General features: G+C 39.5%; 1 protein-coding gene across 3 annotated transcripts in view; it reads left to right on the forward strand.

The window, feature by feature from the left end:
• Ccdc171 (coiled-coil domain containing 171) overlaps positions 1-21140 on the forward strand; it is a 330958-nt gene that overhangs the window by 172669 nt on the left and 137149 nt on the right. The gene's annotated exons all lie outside the window — the stretch shown is intronic.

Here is a 21140-nt window from a genome sequence, read left to right on the forward strand (position 1 = left end):
CTAATAAACATCTTTGGCCATGACCTTGGAATCTATAGTTCAGAAGAAAAGATTTATTGACTTATGTTTTGGAAGAAAAATGGGACTCTTGTATAAATAGTTGCACGTTACACACACATACCTGAGTACAGTGTATTCCAGTTAGGTTTCAACCTTATCTTCTGATTTTCTCTCAGAAATTGAGAAGGTTCTTATAAAATCATGATTCCTGAGAGATCTTTGTTATATTATTGAGTCAACTACAAAGTAACCACTTTACCTTGAAACGTGCAAAAGCAATCAATAGGCCTACAAAACTGCCTTTAAAGATGTTCGAAATCATATTTTCCTGGTAGTCTGAATATCAGTGTATAGGACTTCTCTGACTAGCTTGTCTATGCTTCCTCCCTCCCTCCTTCCTCCTTGGTTATTTTTTTCACTATAAAAGTCCTTTAGAGTTAGAGGTGTTAGAGTATTTGGGCTTTGATTTCTTCTTTGTCCCTGGCCTGGGCCTCTCATGTTTGCCCTGCTTTCTGTAAAGAAGTTCCATGTTCCTTAGGAAATCTCTAGTCAGCTTTCCCTGGGATCTAGAAGTATTTTCATTTTTAAACTTTTGATTGTGAAATGTAGTAAGCCCAATGGGTCTATGCTGGGCTTCCATGTGTTTTTGGCAACTTCTCAGTTCCTTTCTTCAATTTGACTGACTTAGCTATGGCTGGCATTTGACCTCTGAGTGCCAGCCATCTTTTAATGAAGTTATATTCTAATTGGAATTATACATTTCTGTCTGAACATCAGAGTTTTCAAGTTTCAGCAAATGTTATGGTTTTACCTTATCGTCACAAATAATCTATAAGATTGAATTTCATTTTTTAATTTTTATTTTCTTTAAATAATTTTTTGTGACTAATAGAATTAATGGTATGCTAAAATGTTTTATTTTATTATGAGTATGTATTTTTTTTTCGAGACAGGGTTTCTCTGTGTAGTTTTGGTTCCTGTCCTGGATCTCACTCTGTGGACCAGGCTGGCCTTCAACTGACAGAGATCTGCCTGGCTCTGCTTCCTGAGTGCTGGGATTAAAGGCGTGTGCCACCACCACCTGCCATGAATATTCAATAATAACTTCCATTATCTTACATTTGCTTAGTGGTTTGTTTTATCTTCAACCATAGTAGAGTCTCTTTGTAAACTTAAAACTTTGAGGTCAAAGCTTCAGAGACCATGTAAATTCTGTTAGCATCTGTTCTTAACATTCCATACAATAACTAAGATAGATTTTCTAAGATTTAATTATGCTAAGTAATTTTCAGGTAATATCTCATTTAATCCTTAAAATAATTTTGGGACAAATAGTATCACTTGTAGTTTTAGGTTGAAAAACCAAAACACACACTATGCAACCTCAGGTTGCAGAGCTAGGAACTGACCAAAGAGATGTTTATTGAGGAAGATAGCATTTTTCTTAGTTATAAAATTATTTCTTTCAAACAAACTGAGAAGTGACTCAAATAATATGGTTTAATTTAAATAGTCCACTGTTTATTATGAAGGTGTTTTCATGTTTTAAAATTTTATTTACTTATTTTATATGTGTAGGTATTTTGTTTTCATGCATGTCTGTGTACCACATGTGTTCTGGTACCCAGAGGCCAGAAGAGGGTGTTGGAGCCCCTGGGACTAGAGTTACAGACATTTGGCTGTGAGCCACCATGTGCATGCTGGGACTCAAACCTGGGTTCTCTGTAGGAGTAGTGTTCTTAATCCCTGAACCATCTTTCCAGCCCCTAATTTTAAATTAGACACCACTACATTGCAAGTTAATGGGTTAATGAAAGTTTAGTCACTATCTAAATATAATTGTCTTAGTTCTCATTAATTAATTAATTAATTAAGAAAGACTCAGCAATTATTGTTTTATCTATTTATTTATTTAGTTTTGAGATAGTCTCACTCTGAAGACCACACTGGTCTGGAATTTGCTGTATAGTGAGTGCTGGCCTTGAATTTGAGGGGATTTTGTCCTAGCCTCTTGAGTGCTAGAATTACAAATCTTAACCACCAATGCCCAGCCTCAGTGATAGTTTTGTCTCAGAAATACTTCATTTAATTGTAGTCCATTATTGTAACTTTAGAACATTGCATTTCTAAATGGAATGGGTATAAATTTAAGTATCTCAGACTCTTGGGTAATTATCCTATTATATGTTCATAATTCTAACATGATTAAATGACAATGTTTAATTCATCTTAGAGGTAATTTTACCCCTATGTGGAGCTACATATTCTAAGTAATTATACTTCTCTGTTTCTAGGAAAAACTTAATTAACATCCTCATGTTTTGTTTGGAAGTTTAGGCACACTGCACCATGGTCTCACTCCTTGAGGAGCTACTGACTAATCTTAGCAAACGGAGATTGCAACATTTTAAACATTAAGTAGTTATACAGTGAATATGACTTCAATACTTTGAGCCTTGAACACTGGAAAGAATTATTATCTCTTTTATTTCCAGAAAATACCATGCAAATATAGAGAATTTTCCCAAAATACTTATACTAAAAAATACAGGATAGGGGCTGTAATAAAAGCTATGTAATTATTTACTAAACTTCTGTGTGGTTGAAGACTTTAAAAAATTATTTATTTTATGTATATGAGTGACCTGTCTTCATGTACACCGAAGAGGGAATCAGATCCCATAACAGATGGTTGTGAGCCACAATGTGGATGCTGGGAATTGAACTCAGGACCTCTGGAAGAGCAGCCAATGCTCTTAACCACTGAGCCATTTTTCAAGCCCCTAGTTGAAGACTCTTAAATGAGTTTTCATTACCATTATTATGATGTCCTATATAGGAATGTAAAATTTTGTGATAAAAGTTGAGGTTGGCAAAATTGTGTTTAATATACTTTCAGTTACACAAAGTTTACACATGCTGTATTGAAATTACTAGGAATAAATGTGTGCCTCTATGATGATTTTGGTATATACATCTAATTTTAAGTGCATGCATTTAATGTACATAGTGCAATGTGTGTATCATCCATGTGTTTAAAATACAGTTATGCTTTATACTCATGCTATAATTTTAAGAAGGCAAAGAAAAACTTCCTATATATGCTTTCTATTTATATCTTTATGGATAAACATTACTTGAAAATATTGGCCGGGTGGTGATGGCACACACCTTTAATCCTAGCACTTGGGAAGCAGAGCCAGGCAGATCTGTGTGAGTTTGAAGCCAGCCTGGTCAATAGAGCGAGATCTAGGACAGGCACCAAAGCTACACAGTGAAACCCCATCTCGAAAAACCAAAAAAATTATTGCATGTATTAAATATAAGTTAAGAGAGATTTGGAAAGCATGCTCTTTATGCATTATAGCTGGACACATAAATTTATTTTGACTATTAGTGTACATAGTCAATGTTTTTGTATAAAATAGCAGTAAGATCATATATATGTCTTTATACTACCTTGTCTCAAGTGAGTTACAATTTTTTGTTTGTTTTTCAAGACAGGGTTTCTCTGTGTAGTCCTGGCTGTCTTGGAACTCACTCTGTAGACCAGGCTGGCCTCAGACTCAGAGATCTGCCTGCCTCTGCCTCATGAATGCTGAGATTAAAGGTGTGCCCTACAACCACACAGCAGACTTACTACAATTTTTAATATTTAATTAAAACTCATTTCTTTCCTTGATGATCCATTATTAAATCAGCCTAGAAACTGATTTTCTAAATTATCTAGATTTTTTTTTGGAGACATGTAAGCTTCAGAATTGCCAAGTGTGGACATTTGTCAGGGTATTTGTATTCTGTTGAGGTTACTGATCACTTGGAAGTTTCAGTGGTCTTACAGTGATGACCGTTCCTTTGCACACCATAGTCAGCTGCGTTCTCCACTCTCTAGGCTGATAAGGCATTCTGTAACTGGGGCAAGTTGGTTTTGTGGTAGACATTTCTGGGTAGTCACATTGCTGTTTTGTGTCTTCTTGGAATCGACATTTTCCTTATAAACAAAGTGAGTACCACACACACTTCTGATTTTAGCAGGACAAGCAATATACAGGTTTTTTTTTTTTTTTTCAGGCAAGGCATTGCCATCTTAAGTAGGTTAAGCTTGAAATCAGTAGGACAAAAGGGTGTATATTCCTCTCAGGGGCTGAGCAAATAATTTGACTAACTACATAGTCTATTGAAATAACCATTTTATTCTTTGTAATGCATACAAAAATGAACATATTTTCTGTTCAGCCATACTGACCAAATTTTCATATCTGGGTTCTCTACTTTTTGTATAGGGTTGCAAGCAGTTATATTAGGAATCCATATGTCTAGTGATAGTTTTCTATAAAGTCTCTTAGTGTTAAAAATGATTCGATGTTGTGTTATTTACAAGTAAATTTGAGTATGTGTGCTCAAGGTTAGACACATCTCATTATGCATCTTCTGGATTCCAGAAGCCATGTTGTTGACATTTCAAGAAACCACCGCTAGGTGGTGACCTCGCTTATTTAGAAGGCTAGAACTGTGTTTTCTTCAGGTGAATGGGTTGATTGCAGAGGGATCAGAAATATAAAACATGCTAATTTTATTGTGAGTTTTTTATGATTCAAATGATACTGTTTACTGAGTATGTAAATACACATGTATGCAAACACACAAATCCAATCTGAAGCAATCCTGTATATTTTGTTATACTATTGCAGTCCTTCCTTAGAATAAATGAAACACACAGGCATATACACACACACCTGCACACCTGCACACACATGCACATATGCTCCTACTCATGTACACATGAACACACATGCATACACTCATATGCACACACATGTACATACGTATCCACACTCCCACACGGACTTGCACAAATGTACACACCAAGTGTACATTCGTATGTGTGCGTGCACGCGCGCGCATACACACACACACACACACACACACACACACACTTTATTTTTCAAGTATTACTCTCTGAACAAATGCAGGGGTGTTTTCCCAAGCACTGTTTCTACAGATACTGCAACAAGACTTAGATCTCTCTCTAGTACGTTGCTTTCTTGGGGCGGTGTGTGAATTTGCTCAGTGTTGTTGAAACAAGGATGGTTGTAGGTGTGAACCTTTGCTCTCTCTCCATCCCTCCCTTCTTTGTTTTGGTGCTGAGGGTTGAACCAGGGGCTTAACACATGCTAGGCACGCACTGTCCTACTGATTGTTCCTCCAGCTCTTTCTCTAATTAGTGGCAGTAAAGAGGGAAAGTGAAATTCTGCATTTCACTCAGGACTGTTCAAACAACTTTAATGATTTCCTTCACACAGTAGGAAACAGTATAGAGCCATCCAGGTAGTTCCTCTCAGAAGATAGAGTTAGTGTCTGCCTGCAGTTTGGGTTTCTAAAGTAATATATTCTTCTCATTGTGTATTTGTGCTTTGACTTAGGTCTTAAGGCCTCCATATAATTTAAATAATCTTCAGGATTTTGCATTATTAGTAGAAACAAAATATATAGCTGTTATGCTACATTTGTGCAAAGTGAATATTAAGCACAGTCCGTGTGGATCATAAAAGTAAGTTTTGATGAAATACTCTTTAGCTTATTAAAGAAATTGTTTATTTCAAAATATGGATTTAAAAGAATCCTTCAAAATTTATTACATCTATGAATCTTTTCCCCAAAGGAGAAGTCATATTAAATGTTGCTTAGAGTTCTAGCAGATAGTCAAAGACCTGCTGTAGTGGGTCCAGCGTGGTCTCCAGTGCTTGCTGTCACTGGCAGTTAGAGTTTGCATGAGTGTGCCTAAGACTGCGCTGGAATTCTGCTTCACAGCCTGGAGTCCTCCTGCAACAACAGTTGGCCCACGTGGACGTTGACCAGACTCTCACACAAAGCTCACAAAAAATGTTAAAACAATCTGACCGAAAGGACAAGGGGTAGGAGCCTACGACGTCAGCATCCCCATCAAAGCACCCTGCCCAGTCTCCGTATGCAGTCCCTCAAAGTGCTGTGTACAAATCATGTGCAAGGAAACATCCCGTTTCCCATCACGTCTCATCTTTGTACCGATTCCACCCATTCTTCTGACATTCTTAGCAGTGCCCCGTCTTCCCCTTGGCTTTCACTGGATGTGCCACTTGTATCTGCTGAGGACTTACCTCAGCACTTCACATCCCTGAGCACTTACCTCTAATGCCACCTGCTTTTTAAACCTCTTCATTTTTTCCTGATAGTCATTTCTACTTAGAATTTATTATTAGTAAATTTTCATTTATACAATAGATGGCCTGGTTTCAGACTCTGTACTATGCAGTCATTTGAACTCAGTGGCTTAGTTTCCCCCTTTGTAAAGTGAGATAGTAGTAGTCTTCTCATGGAGTTACTGTGAGAACTAACTCCACTAATGTCTGGAACAAAATAGGAATTCAGGAAACAGTTCTGGTATTATTGTTCTCTATGACTTTGTCAGGTAGAGAAATACCACATATATGTTAGATGAATAAAACTATATTATAATAATATTCAGCATTTAAGTTAGGTTTTCAGATAAGTATATAGAATAAAACCCACACAGGCAAAATTATCTTTGATAATCGCTTATGGAAATTTTATAGAGAGTAACATGAGGCTGTTAATGGAAAAATGATAAAGTTATTTCATTTTGGGGAATATCCCTTTCAGTATACCCAAGTCAGCAAACTGTTTATATTGCTTTTAATCTTCTTAAAATGTCTCCTGTTTAGAGGCTTAAAACTAAAATGTAAAACATCCACAATTTCTTCAGTGTTGCATATGTGGACATCTCTGTCCTTCAGTGTTATAGTATGTGGACATCTTTAGCTGGACATCAAGTGAAGAGGTTAGTTTATGTTCAGTGGTCATGTTGATAATGTATGTTTTCTGTATGGGAGAACCACAGTCTCTTTGACTTCCTTTTCAGAGTGTGTGCAGCATCAGAATTATACGATACATGGGCAGTCAGATAAAACAGTAGGTCATCTTGTTGCTCTTCGCCTATGTCACCTCATTTAGCCCTGCTGCAGGGGAATGTTTATGGCATGGAACGAACACCCTAGAGTTTCTTATTCAATTGTTGATCTCACATTCCCTTCCCTTCCCCCATTTTCTCTTCTTTATCTGTGTAGGGGCAAGGATAATGACATCCTTTTAAATCTAATACAATTCTGTTCTTATATAGTGATGAATACATTTTGGTATGAATTCCTTTATTGTTCCTGTTACTGTAACTTTGCAAGCTAGTCTAGGTGACATAAGTTACTTGAAGGTGACATTTTGAATTAATTTAGGCAACGAGTGTCTTTCAATAGCAGCTAAGATTTCCTTTCCAGGGAGAGGGAGCTACAGGTACTGAGTTACACAAATTGATGTATTTATTTATTGTTTCTAGTACCCTAGAAACAGGCATGGTTTCCCTCTTGATGAGTGGATTGTAAGTCCAATTAGAAACCTGTTGGTTACCACTAAGGAATGTATGCCACTAATCATTGTTGGAGTTCAGTCAGAGCTAGGTAGGATTATTGGTTGCTTCCCTCCTTTGGAAGTTTCCATGGTATCTTCTGGTACCATGAAAGCCAGCCCTCAGGTAGGAGGCATTCAGGTCAGTTCTAGCTCAGGGCCCTCTGTGCCCTGTGCTTGAAGTGCACATGTCTGCAGTAATTGGAACTTTCCTTCTACCTCTGAGGAGCAGGGCATGGGGTGCAATAGCAGTACCCTATAATGTTTAAGAAGTCTCTTGGACAGGAAGTTTGCTGTGAAATTCTTGTAGGAATGTTGAAGCTCCACCCATAAAATCTCACCAACATGACTGCCTAAACTTAAATTGAATGAGGAGAACACCAATAGACATGCTGTTGTGTATGGGGGAGAGCTCATAAGACTTTAGTCCCACATGAGGAGCTACAGGCAACTAAAGAGTTCTGAGAGCAGGAGAAAGTCTTCCTCAGGGACCTGTGCACCAAATTGTTATCCAGTACCAAATGGTCAGCCCTGAACCCATGTATACAAGGAACATTCTACAGCTGAGCAGGTTGTATTTATGTATTTAGGAGAACACACACACACACACACACACACACACACACACACACACACACACACAAAGGAGGGCTGTATGGAAGGCTTTATAGGGAGGAAAAGGAAAGGGGAAATGATGTAATTATATTATAATCTCAAAAATAAGTGAATTAAAAATGTATGCCACAATAGAGTGCTGTATTAACCAGTTTTCTGTTACCATGACAAAACACTTGAGCTTAGAGGAGGAAAGCTAATTCAAATAGATTCCAAAACTTCTGTCTATGGTCCTGGCCCTGTTGCTTGGGTCTGTGGCAGCATAGTACACCATGACAGGAACTTGTAGCAAAGGAACCCTTTTCCCCTGATGGTGGCTGAGAAGTAAAGAATGAAAAGCAGGAACTGGGTGGGCTTTCTGGTGTCCCCTTGGATGCATTCCTCCAGGAATCTTACTGGTCTATTATGTCTTATTTCCTAATGGTTCCCCCAACTACCACTTGTGCCACAACCTAGTAACCAAGGCTTTTAGCACATGGGCCTCTCAGGAGCACTGATCCACATTATAGGCAGAGTTAGATTTATTTGTTTTGTTGTATTTGTTTTTTATTTGCAAATATTTATTTTTTATCCTTAGGTTTTTTTTTTTTTTTTTTTTTTTTTTTTTTTTTTACTATATAATGATAGTGATTTTTTTTTCACACAGAAATCTGTTGTTCAATTTTAGAGAGTTCATTATAAATTTATGTGTAGGAGCGTAACAGAAAAGAGAGCTATGCCGTTTGACTGAGACAGAGCGATCAGCCATATGGTGAACAAGCAGTCACGTGATGGGGAAGAGCTTTAGGAAAGAGTGAAAGAGCCCGAAGTTGTCAACTTGACACAAGCCAGAATCATTTAGGAAGAGGAACCTTAACTGAGACAACGCCTTCATCAGATTGCCTGTAGGCAACTCTGTAGGACATCTTCTTAAGGACTAATGTGAGAGGGCCCAGACCATTGCAGGGGGTGCCAATACTGGATAGGTGGTCCTAGGGTGTATAAGAAAGCAGGCTGAGCCAGCCGTGAGGAGCAAGCCAGTAGAAAACGTTCATCCATGGCTTCTGCTTCAGTTCCTGCCTCAGGTTTCTGCTTTGAGTTTCTGTCTTAACTTCTTTCAGTGGACTGTGACTTGGGATAAGTAAGTCAGACAAACTCTTTTCTCCCCAGGTTGCTTTTGGCCATGTTCTTTATCACAGCTACAGAAACTGAACTAAGATAGCACCTGTAAAAGCATTTGAAGTCCCTGCCCAACATCTAGGGGAAAAGGGGAAGAAAAAGATGAGTTATACCTTTTCCTTTAGCATGGCTTAAAGTGAACCTGCCTCCTGGGGGTGTTCCCTTGGCCAAGTGACTGGCCATCCTGATTGGATTAATTCTTAAGGGTCACAGAGGATTCTTAGGTTATGTATTCTTTGACTTTTGATGTCGAAAGGATATAATTAAATCACGTTGGACCTCTTACTAGACTTCTTTTCAACATGATAGAAAGTAGCCTTCTAGGTGCTGGAGAGATAGATGGCTTTGTGGTTAAGAACACTGGCTGCTCTTCCAGAGGATCTGGCTTCAATTCCCAGCACCCACGTGATAGCTCACCACAGTCTGGAGTTCCAACATCTTCACACAGATACATATGCAGGCAAAACACCAATGTACATGAAATAAAATTAAGTTAAAAAAAGAAAGTAGCCTTCTAAACAGATTGAAAGGCTTTACTGATTTTGTGGAATTTGATAAAAAAAGCAAAATACTGGTTTTTCATTAAAATTTTTCCCATTTTATTATATTTTATTTTTAAAAAAATATATATTTTATTTATATTTTATGGAAAGTGTGGAGATGGTTACTAATATCATTGTGGTACCGGAGGAAAAGAGGTTTAGTTGGAAAGGGCTCACATTTGACATAAAACTATATGACTAAGTTGAGTATTTGACTTCTTTGATTCTTAGATTCCCCTGGTTTAAAGTAGAAATGAGTATGTTTTCTACTTTTTACTAGTTTTTGCTTTACTAGTTTGTGAGTAATCAAATGAATTGATGTCATCAGAGTATCTGGATGATGACGACGACGATGTTTGTGACTTTTTTTTCTCATTGAAGCCATGTTTTCTCCCAGGAGTGTGTGTGTGTGTGTGTGTGTGTGTGTGTGGTATTAACAGTAATCATAATGGCAAGAATTTATTGAACCCTTGTTTCCAGCATTCTGTAAGAGCAGACCTAATAGCTTCATGTCAAAGCAGAGTGCTCAGTGTAGTGAGAGCAGATTCCTAAACTAAGGGGTTGTCTAAAATTAAGAAATCAACAGTTAATACACTGAAATTTATTCTCAGATTTTTAAAGTAATGAACATTACTCAACTATTACTTATTTTATTTAATGAACCAGTTGGAATTTATTAAAACATACTCGAATCAGATTGGTTTAAGCATGAAGGCTGAAATAGAGAGGAATTTAGGAAAGAAAGTAAGACATACTTGAGTTTGGCTTCTCCAAAGACACTTGCTTATAATGATTTTCTTTCCCCCTCCTCCCCCTTCTCCTCCTCCTCCTCCTCCTCCTTTTAAAGAAAGGTCTTTCTCTGTGACTTGGGGTGACATAAGTTGATGTCCAAGTGCTGTTAGTATAGTCATGACCATTATGCCTTTGATTTACTTTTATTAAAATTACCTATTATACAGCATATTTGAATTAAATTATAATCATTTAAATTCTACACTGTAATGAAAATATGAATGTAAGGATATTTAAATGATTAAAGGCATATTTACTGTATTTAGTTATATCACCAACAATTCTTGAAATTGATTCTTTCAACAATAATTTCTTTTAATTTAAGTGTTTAGAACTCAACTACATGAGACCTTTAAAAATTACTCATATTTTAAAAATTCTTGGACTGGAGAGATGGTTCAGTGGCTATAGTGTGTCTTGCAGAAGAAGGTGATGAGATTCCCAGCCACATTTAACTCCAGCTCCATGGGTTCCAGTGCCCTCTTCTTATTCTAGGAGCACCTCACACACATGTCCAAAACCTGTTCTCCCACTTTATGTAATTATGTGAACACATAAATAAAAGTAAAGTCTTTAAAGATTACTCTTAGACTGTTATTTTAGCTAATTCTCAATTTTAAATCAGCGCTTACATTCTGAATGACAGTCTCTTTCAGCTTAATTCACAGCTGACCCGTTCACAGTATCACAGTACACAAGGAATTGAGTATTTCTGCATGTCTTGACTCCCTCCCCAGTTTGCTTTTTGAGGCAGGGTCTCTCTGTGGCCCACACTGGCCTTGAGTTTGTGATCCTGCAGCTTTCCCCTTCCCAAATGTGGGGAGCAGGTGTAAGTGCTAGCCAGGCTCTACTGTCTTCAGTTGTGTAAACAGCCTGCTGGAAGTCTGGAGTTGCTAAAGTCCAACAGAAGAACTATGTATATTTTATCCCCTTGCATTTCTTAGGAGTTAAAAACAAGCAGAGGTCGTATAAGAGCTGATTTTGGTGTAGCAACAGTGTGATGGTTGTCACATGCAGGTAGTTTCCAAGTGTGATTTGAAATAACATGTATTGGAGATGGGAAGACATGCCATGTGGCATGGTAGATGTAGTTAGCTACCTTTTATCTGTTTTGTTCCTTTTTGAGTGAATTTTCCAGTTGAGAGGGCTTATGAGTCTCTTTAATATACTCCTTTTTTTGACATATAAACTATGTTTTAACCACTTCCCTCCCAGCTTTCACTATTATCCACCTCTTCAGCCGGTCACAAAGGGTTCTGAGGTTTGCATGTGAAGCCCAGGACAGACAGCAGCCAGTGCATTTGAACTCTCTTGTGAGGCTTTTCATTTTACTGTCAGCAACTTTCATGTTTACTGTGAATGATTGGTTTTTTTCTTTATATAGGAACAGAATTGAAAAGGTGATTTTCAAAGAATGATACGAGAATATAGCAATCACCATAAGATATCTTACAACAGAATCTTAGAGCATACTTTGAAATGTGAAGGGGGAATTTTCATTGCTCATTTGTTCTGTTTTCTGTTGTTCATCTAACACATGGACTATTTATAAGAATGCTTCTATAAGGCATTGTTTTCAATACTTTTCAACTGTGTTAATAAAGTAGCTATTTTAAAAATTAAGTCTTGAGGGGGACTCGAGAGATGGTTGGTGGTTAAGAGTACTGGCTGCTCTTGCAGAGGACCTGAATTTAGTTCCTAGCACCCACATTTGGGATGCTTACAACTGCCTGACTCCAGCTCCAGGGGGATCTCGTACCCTCTTCTGGCCTCTGTGGGCACTGCACTTATGCGTAAGCCCACATACAGACGTGTGTGTGTGTATATATATGCACATTATTTGAGTTTATATATATCTGAATATACTTATGTAAATAATGAAGTAGAAATAACCTAGAAACTGAGTTGTTGCATGCAGATTTAGATTGATTTATTTTTAAAAAATTATTTATTTTTTATTTTAAATTTAATTAACATTTTTTTCATTTATTTTACACACTTTCCCCTCCCTCCTCTCCTCTCCTCCCATTCCATACCCCCTACTCCTATCAACCCCACTCCCCATCCATGCCTCCTCCATCTCCATTCAGAAAGGGGCAGGGCTCCCATGGACTTGAACACAGCATGGCACATCAAGTTGAGGCAGGACTTAGCTCCTCCCCCTGTATAAAGGCTGGGCGAGGTAATCCATCATGGGGAACAGATTCCCAAAAGTCAGCTCAAGCTCCAGGGACAGGTCCTGATCTCACTGCTAGGAGCATTACAAACAGACCAAGCTATACAACTGTCACATAAGTGCAGAAGGCTTAGGTTGGTTTCATGCAGGCTCCCTAAATGTTGGTCCAGAGTCCATGAGTTCCCATGAGCTCTGGTCAGCTGTCTCTGTGGGTTCCTCTGCCATGACCTGTAGTGGATAGCCAACCCAGCATTGGCCTGGAAGTTCCAACCCCCATTGAGGCTTCAGTAATGATCACGCCCACAAGGCGGGGCAGAGGAGGGAGCCGAAGACCTAGGAGCAGGAGGAGGTCGCTCTCTCTTGGTTCGGGGGCTCTGGACGCTGGAGGTAGACCAAGCAGAGTTCTCCAGAGAACACCGCCAGACTGCGCTATACCTTTGCCAGACCCTGCAACCTACCCCTTCATTTGTAAGTTAGCCCACAAAATAAACCTCCCTTTTAACTACGTGGAGTGGCCTTAATAATTTCACCAATAATGACCTTGACCCACCTTCCTCATATAATCCCTCCTCTCTTCCTTCAGGAGGACTCCCAGAGCTTGGCCCAGTGCTTGGCTGTGGATTTCTGCATCTGCTTCCATCAGTTACTGGATGAAGGCTCTCTGATGACAGTTAGGGTAGTCGCCAATCTGATTACAGTAGATCATCAGTTCAGGCACCCTCTTCACTATATATAATGGTTTATCTGGTCTTGACTTAACTTTAGGTATGTGGTACCTATCCAGAAAATTATCCATTTCTTTTAGATTTTTCAGTTTTGTGGAGTAGAGGGATTTTTTTCTCCTTTTTAAAAATTTATTATATTTGTGTTTTAATTTTACACATCAGCCATGGGTTTCCCTGTCCTCTCCCCTCCCGCACCCACCCCCATCTTCCTCCCAGCCCATCCCCTCCATTCCCATCTCCTCCAGGTCCAAGACTCCCCTGGGGATTCATTTAAACCTGGTAGATTCAGTACAGGCAGGTCTAGTCCCCTCCTTCCAGGCTGAGCAAAGTGTCCCTGTGTAAGCCCAAGGTTCCAAACAGCCAGCTCATGCACTAAGGACAGGTCCGGGTCCCACTACCTGGTGCCTCCCAAACAGTTCAAGCTATTCAGTTGTCTCACTTATCCAGAGGGCCTGATCCAGCTGGGAGCTCCACAGCTTTTGGTTCATAATTCATGTACTTCCATTCGTTTGGCTATTTATCCCTTTGCTTTTCCAATCTTGGTCTCAACAATTCACACTCTTACAGTCCCTCCTCTTTCTCTACAATTGGACACCTGGAGCTCCACATCGGGCCTGGCTGAGGATCTCTGCATCCACTTCCATCAGTTATTGGATGAGAGTTCCAGCACGACCTTAGGGTGTTTGGCCATCTGATCACCAGACTAGGTCAGATCAGGCTTTCTCTCGACCATTGCCAGCAGTCTACAGAGGATGTATCATTGTGGATTTCTGGGGACCTCTCCAGCACTTTGCCTCTTCCTGTTCTTATGTGGTCATAGTAGGATACTAGATGTAAAACAAAGATGATTAGACTGCTACACAACTCCAGGGAGGCTACTATTGGTGAAATTATTTAGGCTACTCCACGTAGTTAAAAGGGAGGTTTATTTTGTGGAGTAACTTACAAATGAAGGGATAGGTTGTAGGGTCTGACAAAGGTATGGCGCAGTCTGGCAGTGTTCTCTGGAGAACTCTGCTCAGTCTACCTCCAGCGTCCAGGGTCCCAGAACCAAGAGAGACCTCTCCTCTTGATCCTGGGTCTTCAGCTTCCTCCCTCAGCTCTGCCTTGTGGGCATGACCATTACCAAAGCCTCAATGGGGGTTGGAACTTCCAGGCCAAGGCTTTGATGGCTACCCACTACAGGCTACCTAGAAAATGGGACCCTAGGAAAGACACAGGGATCGCCCAATGACAGAGAAATGGATGAGATCTACATGAACAACCTGGACGACAGTGGGAGTAATGAAAGGCAAGGTTTGAGGGAAAGAAAGCTTAGGTGAGCAGGAGATCCCAGCTGGATCAAGAACAGAAAGGGAGAACAAGGAATAACAGACCATGATAAATGAGTCGAGGTTTTTGAAGTATGACCTGATGATTTTCTGGATTTCCTCATTGTCTGTTGTTAATGTCCCCCTTTTCATTTCTGATTTTGTTAATTTGGATGTTCTCTCTCTGTCTTTTGGTTAGTTTGGATAAGGGCTTGTCTATCTTGTTGATTTTCTCAAAGAACCAACTCTTTGTTTCATTAATTTTTTGTATTGTTCTCTTTGTTTCTATTTTATTGATTTCAGCTCTCAATTTGATAATTTCCTGGCATCTATTCTTCCTGGGAGACTTTGCTTCTTCTTGTTCTAGAGCTTTCATGTGTGTTGTTAAGTTACTAGTGTGAGATTTCTCCAACTTCTTTATATGAGCATTTAGTGCTATGAATTTCCCTATTAGCACTGCTTTCATAGTGTCCCATAAGTTTGGGTATGTGGTGTATTCATTTTCATTGATCTCTAGGAAGTCTTTAATTTCTTTCTTTATTTCTTCCTTAACCCATTGGTGATTCAGTTGAGCATTATTCAGTTTCCATGAGATTGTAGGTTTTCTGTAGTTTTTGTTGTTGTTGAAATCTAACTTTAAACCATGTTGGTCTGATAGAACACAGGAGGTTATTCAATTGTTTTGCATCTGTTGAGATTTTCTTTGTGGCCAAGTATGTGGTCAATTTTAGAGAAGGTTCCATGGGATGCTGAGAAGAAGGTATATTCTTTTTTATTTGGGTGGAATGTTCTGTAGATATCGATTAAGTCCATTTGAGTCATAACATCAGTTAAGTCCTTTATTTCTCTGTTAAGTTTCAATTTGGCAGATCTGTCCAGAGGTGAAAGTGGGGTGTTGAAGTCTCCCACTATTAATGTGTGGGGTTTTATATGTGATTTAAGCTTTAGTAATGTTTCTTTTACATATGTGGGTGCCCTTGTGTTTGGGGCATAAATGCTCAGAATTGAAACTTCATCTTGGTGCATCTTTCCTGCAATGAGTATGTAATGTCCTTCATGATCTCTTTTGATTGATTTTAGTTTGAAGTCTATTTTGCTGGATATTAGGATGGCTACACCAGCTTGCTTCTTAAGACCATTTGATTGGAAAGTCTTTTCCCAGCCTTTTATTCCTAGGTAGCGTCTATCTTTGAATTTGAGGTGTGTTTCTTGTATGCGGCAGAAAGATGGGTCCTGCTTTCATATCCATTCTGTTGGTCTGTGTCTTTTTATAGGTGAATTAAGTCCATTGATATTAAGGGATATTAATGACCAGTGATTGTTCATTCCTGTCATTATTATTGTTATTATTATTATTATTATTATTATTATTATTATTATTATTATTTTGGTGGTAGTGTGTGTGTACTTCTCTTCTTTGGGGTTTACTGCTATGGTGTTATCTACTGCCTGTGTTTTCAAGGGTGTATCTGACTTCCTTAGGTTGGAATTTTCCTTCTAGTGCTTTTCTGTAGGGCTGGGTTTGTGGATAAGTATTGTTTAAGTCTGGTTTTGTCTTGGAATGTCTTGTTCACTCCATCTATGATGATTGAAAATTTTGCTGGGTATATTAGTCTAGGCTGGCATCCATGGTCTCTTAGTGTCCTCATTATATCTGTCCAGGTCCTTCTGGCTTTCAAAGACTCCACTGAGAAATCGGGTGTTATTCTGATGGGTTTGCCTTTATAAGTCACTTGGCCTTTTTCCTTTGCTGCTCTTAATATTCTTTCTTTATTCTGTACGTTTAGTTGTTTAATTATTATGTGGCGAGGGGACTTTTTTTTAGGGGTCTAGTCTGTTTGGTGTTCTATAGGCTTCTTGTATCTTCATAGGCATTTGGTTCTTTAAGTTGGGAAAGTTTTCTTCTATGATCTTGTTAAATATATTTTCTGTGCCTTTGAGTTGGTATTCTTCTCCTTCCTCTATCCCTATTATTCGTAGGTTTGGTCTTTTCATGGTGTCCCATATTTCTTGGACATTTTGGGTCATGACTTTGTTGGCTTTAGTGTTTTCTTTGACTGATGAATCTATTTCTTCTACCGTATCTTCAACACCAGAGATCCTCTCTTCCATCTCTTGCATTCTGTTGGTTATACTTGCCTCTGAAGTTCCTGTTTGTTTACTCAGATTTTCTATTTCCAGCATTCCTTCTGCTAGTTCTTCATTTTTTCTATTTCCCTCTTCAGGTCTTGGACTGTTTCCCTCATCTGTTTCATTGCTTTTTCATGATTTTCTTTCAGAGACTTATTGTTTTCTTCTGCTTTATTAGTCCGTTCCTCTAGTTTTTTTTTTTTTTTTGTAGTGTTCTTCCCATTTTTTGTTTGTCTGTTCCTCTGCTTCATTTTTGATTTCTTCTATATAAGGCTCTAACCTCTTCATGATGTTATTTATTAGGTTGCTTTCTTCTGCTTCTTCCATTCTGTGATGTTCAGGTCTAGCTGTTGGAGGAGGGCTAAGTTCTGGTGATGCTGTGTTGCTCTTTATTTTGTTGTATGTACTTCTGCCTTGATGTCTGTCCATCTCCTTGAGGGTTTGTTCTTGATCTTATCAGCGCACTTGGTCCAGACAGAGCTGACAGATTTAGGGAGCCTCTCTCTGGTCCAGATGGAAGCTCTGGGCTGGATAGGAGTTCTGTTCCAGATGGGAGTGCTGGCCGGATGGGAGCTGGGGGCTGGTCTCTGAGTCTCAGGAAGTCACTGGGGTCTCAGGCAGTTGGGTGTGGGGGCATGGTGTGGAGTTTGCAGGGTCTTCCTGCAGTTTTAGAAAAGGGGAACCTTCCCGCAGGGCCTACCAAATGGCCAGAAACTGGGGACAAGTTGGGAAGGTCTTCCCAGGATGATTGGTGCCCAGGGGTGGGACCTAGAGGTGAGGCCTCTCTAGCTATGACCCCAGGCACTCACCTCTGGTCCAGATGGGAGTTTGGGGGGCAGGATAGAAGCTGGGGGCTGGTTTCTAAGTCTCAGGAAGTGGCTGGGGTCTCCTGCCAATGGGGGTGGGGGCAGGGCATGGAGATTGTAGGGTCTGCCAGGGGTCTTGGAGAAGGGGAACCTTCTTGGTGGGGTTGGGGGGGTCCTGCCCTATGGCCAGAACCTGGGGCCATGTTGGGCAGATCTTCCCTGGAATGGCTGGTGCCCAGGGCTGGGACCTAGGTGCGGGCCTTGCTGGGTGTAACCCCAGCCACTCACCTCTGGTCCAGATGGGAGTTCCGGGTCCATGTGTCTGTTTTTTATACCAATACCAAGCTGTGTTTATTACTATAGCTCTGTATTAGAGCTTGAAGTCAGGGATGGTGATACCTCCAGAAGCTCCTTTATTGTACAGGCTTGTTTTAGCTATCCTGGAATTTTGTTTTTCCATATGAAGTTGAGTATTGTTCTTTTGAGGTCTGAATAATTGTATTGGTACTTTGATGGGGATTGCATTGAATCTATAGATTGCTTTTGGTAAGATTGCCATTTTTGCTATGCTAGTCATACCTATCCATGAGCATAGGAGATCTTTCCATTTTCTGTTATCTTCTTCAGTTTCTTTCTTCAAAGACTTAAAGTTTTTGTCATACAGGTCCTTCACTTGTTTGGTTAGAGTTACCCCAGGATATTTTATATTATTTGTATCTATTGTAAAGGGTGATGTTTCTCTGATTTCTTTCTCAGCCTGTTTATCATTTGTAGATTTGCTGATTTTTTTGAGTTAATCTTGTATCCCACCACATCACTGAAGGTGTTTATCAGCTCTAAGAGTTCCCTGGTAGGATGTTTTTGGTCATATCATCTGCAAATAGTCAAAGTTTGACTTCTTCCTTTCCAATTTGTATCCCATTGATTTCCATTTGTTGTCTTATTGCTCTAGCTAGAACTTCAAGTACTATATTGAATCAATATGGGGAGAGTGGGCAGCATTATCTTGTTCCTGATTTTAGTGGAATCACTTTGAGTTTCTCTCCATTTAATTTGATGTTGGCTGTTGGCTTGCTGTATATTGCTTTTACTATGTTTAGGTATGTTCTTTGTATCCCTGATCTCTCTAAGACTTTTATCATGAAGGAGTGTTAGATTTTTGTAGATGTAATACTAAACGGTCTTATTAAATGAGAAACACAGAGCTAAATGCAGAGTTAAAAGCCCAGAGGTCGAGCAACACCAAGAGCTAAGACCACCTTCTTACCCCTCACTGTTGCTGTCATCCTTCCCCTGAGAAAGAGACCTTCTTCCTGTGTCCCTGCCTTTTTTTTATTGCCTTTCTGTTCTGCCTTCTCATTGGCTGTAAACCCAACCACATGGCTTCCTCATCACTGCCTGTCTATACAGACCTCTAGGTCTCTATGGTTGGTAGTAAGATTAAAGGCATGTGTCACCAAGCTGGCTGTGTCCTTGAACACACAGACTCTGCCTGCCATGTGATCAAAATAAAGGCATTTGCTACCATTGCCAGACTTCTGGTTAATGCCTTGCTCTTAGTTCTGATCCCCAGGAAACTTTATTAACATACAAATGAAATCACATTTCAGCACAAATAAAAAATCACCATAGATTTTGTCAATGGCTTTTTTTAGCATCTAATGAGATGATCATGTGGTTTTCTTTCTTTTAATTTGTTTATATGGTGGATTACAATGACAGATTTTCATATGTTGAACCATCCCTGCATCTCTGGGATGAAGCTTACTTGTTGATGGTGGATGATTTTTTTTTTTATTTGTTCTTGTATTTGGTTTGCCAGTATTGTATTGAATATTTTTGCATAAATGTTCATGAAGGAGACTGGTCTGTAATTCTTTTCTTTGTTGCATCTTTGTGTGGTATGGGTGTTACGGTGACTGTAGCCTCATAAAAAGCATTTGGCAATATTCCTTCTGTTTCCATTTTGTGGATCAAGTTGAGGAGTATTGGTATTAACTCATCTTTGAAATTATGGTAGAATTCTGTGCTGAAACCACGTGTCCCTGGGCTTTTTTTGGTTAGAAGACTTTTCATGACTCCTTCTATTTCCTTAGGGGTTATAGGTCTATTTAAATTGTTTTCTGTAACATAAGCTATCTTCATTGTTTCTGATCTTAGCCATTCTGACAGGTGTAAGGTAGTATCTCAGAGTTGTTTTGATTTGCATTTCCATGATAACTAAGGATGTTGAGCAGTTCCTTAAATGTCTTTCAGCCCTTTGAGCTTCTTCTGTTGAAAATTCTCTGTTTAGTTCTATAGCCCATTTTTAAATCAGACTGTTGGGTATTTTGATGTCTAATTTCTTGAGTTCTTTATATGTTCTGGATATCAGACCTCTGTCAGATGTGGGGTTGGTGAAGATCTTTTCCCATTCTGTAGGCTGTTGTTTTTGTCTTGTTGACCATGTCTTTTGCTCTACAAAAGCTTCTCAGTTTCAATAGGTCCCATTTATTAATTGTTTCTCTCAGTGTCTGTGCTACTGGTGTTGTATTTAGAAAGTGATCTCTGGTGCGAATGCATTCAAGACTACTGCCACTTTGGAAATCAATATGGCACTTTCTTAGAAAATTGGAAATCAACCTCCCTCAAGACTGAGCTGTACCACTCTTGGGCATATACCCAAGGAAAGCTCAATCATACCACAAGGACACATGCTCAACTATGTTCATAGCAGCCATATTTGTAATAGCCAGAACCTGGAAACAACCTATATGCCCTTCAACTGGAGAATGGATAAATAAAATATGATGCATATACACAATGGAGTATTACTCAGCAGGGAAAAATCAGTGACATCATGAGGTTTGCAGGCAAATGAATGGAACTAGAAAAAATCATCCTGAGTGAGGTAACCCAGACTCATAAAGACAAACATGATATGTACTCACTCATAAGTGGATACTAGATGTAAAGCAAAGGATAACCAGACTGCAACTCATAATTCCAGGGAGGCTACCTAGTAAAGAGGACCCTAAGAAAGACACAAGGATCACCCAGTGACAAAGAAATGGATGAGATCTACATGAGCAAACTGGGGGTGGGGGTGGGGTAATGGAGGCCAAGGGTCTGGAGGAAAGAGAGCTTAGGGGAGCGGGAGGTCCCAGCTGGATCAGGAGTGGAGTGGGAGAATGAAGAGGGAGATACCATATGAGTGAAGACCCCAGGGAAATAGGAAGAAGCAGAGTGCTAGAGAGGGCCCAGAAATCCACAAAGATACCTCCATTGTAGACTACTGGCAATGGTTGAGAGAGTGCCTGAGCTGACCTGCTCTGGTGATCAGATGGCCGAACACACTGGCTGTCATGATAGAACTCTCATCCAGTGACTGATGGAAGTAAATGCAGAGATCCATGGCTGAGCCCCAGGTGGAGCTCCGGGAGTCCAATTGT

This window comes from Onychomys torridus, chromosome 2, assembly GCF_903995425.1.
Source record: "Onychomys torridus chromosome 2, mOncTor1.1, whole genome shotgun sequence".
NCBI classification, from domain to species: Eukaryota; Metazoa; Chordata; class Mammalia; order Rodentia; family Cricetidae; genus Onychomys; species Onychomys torridus.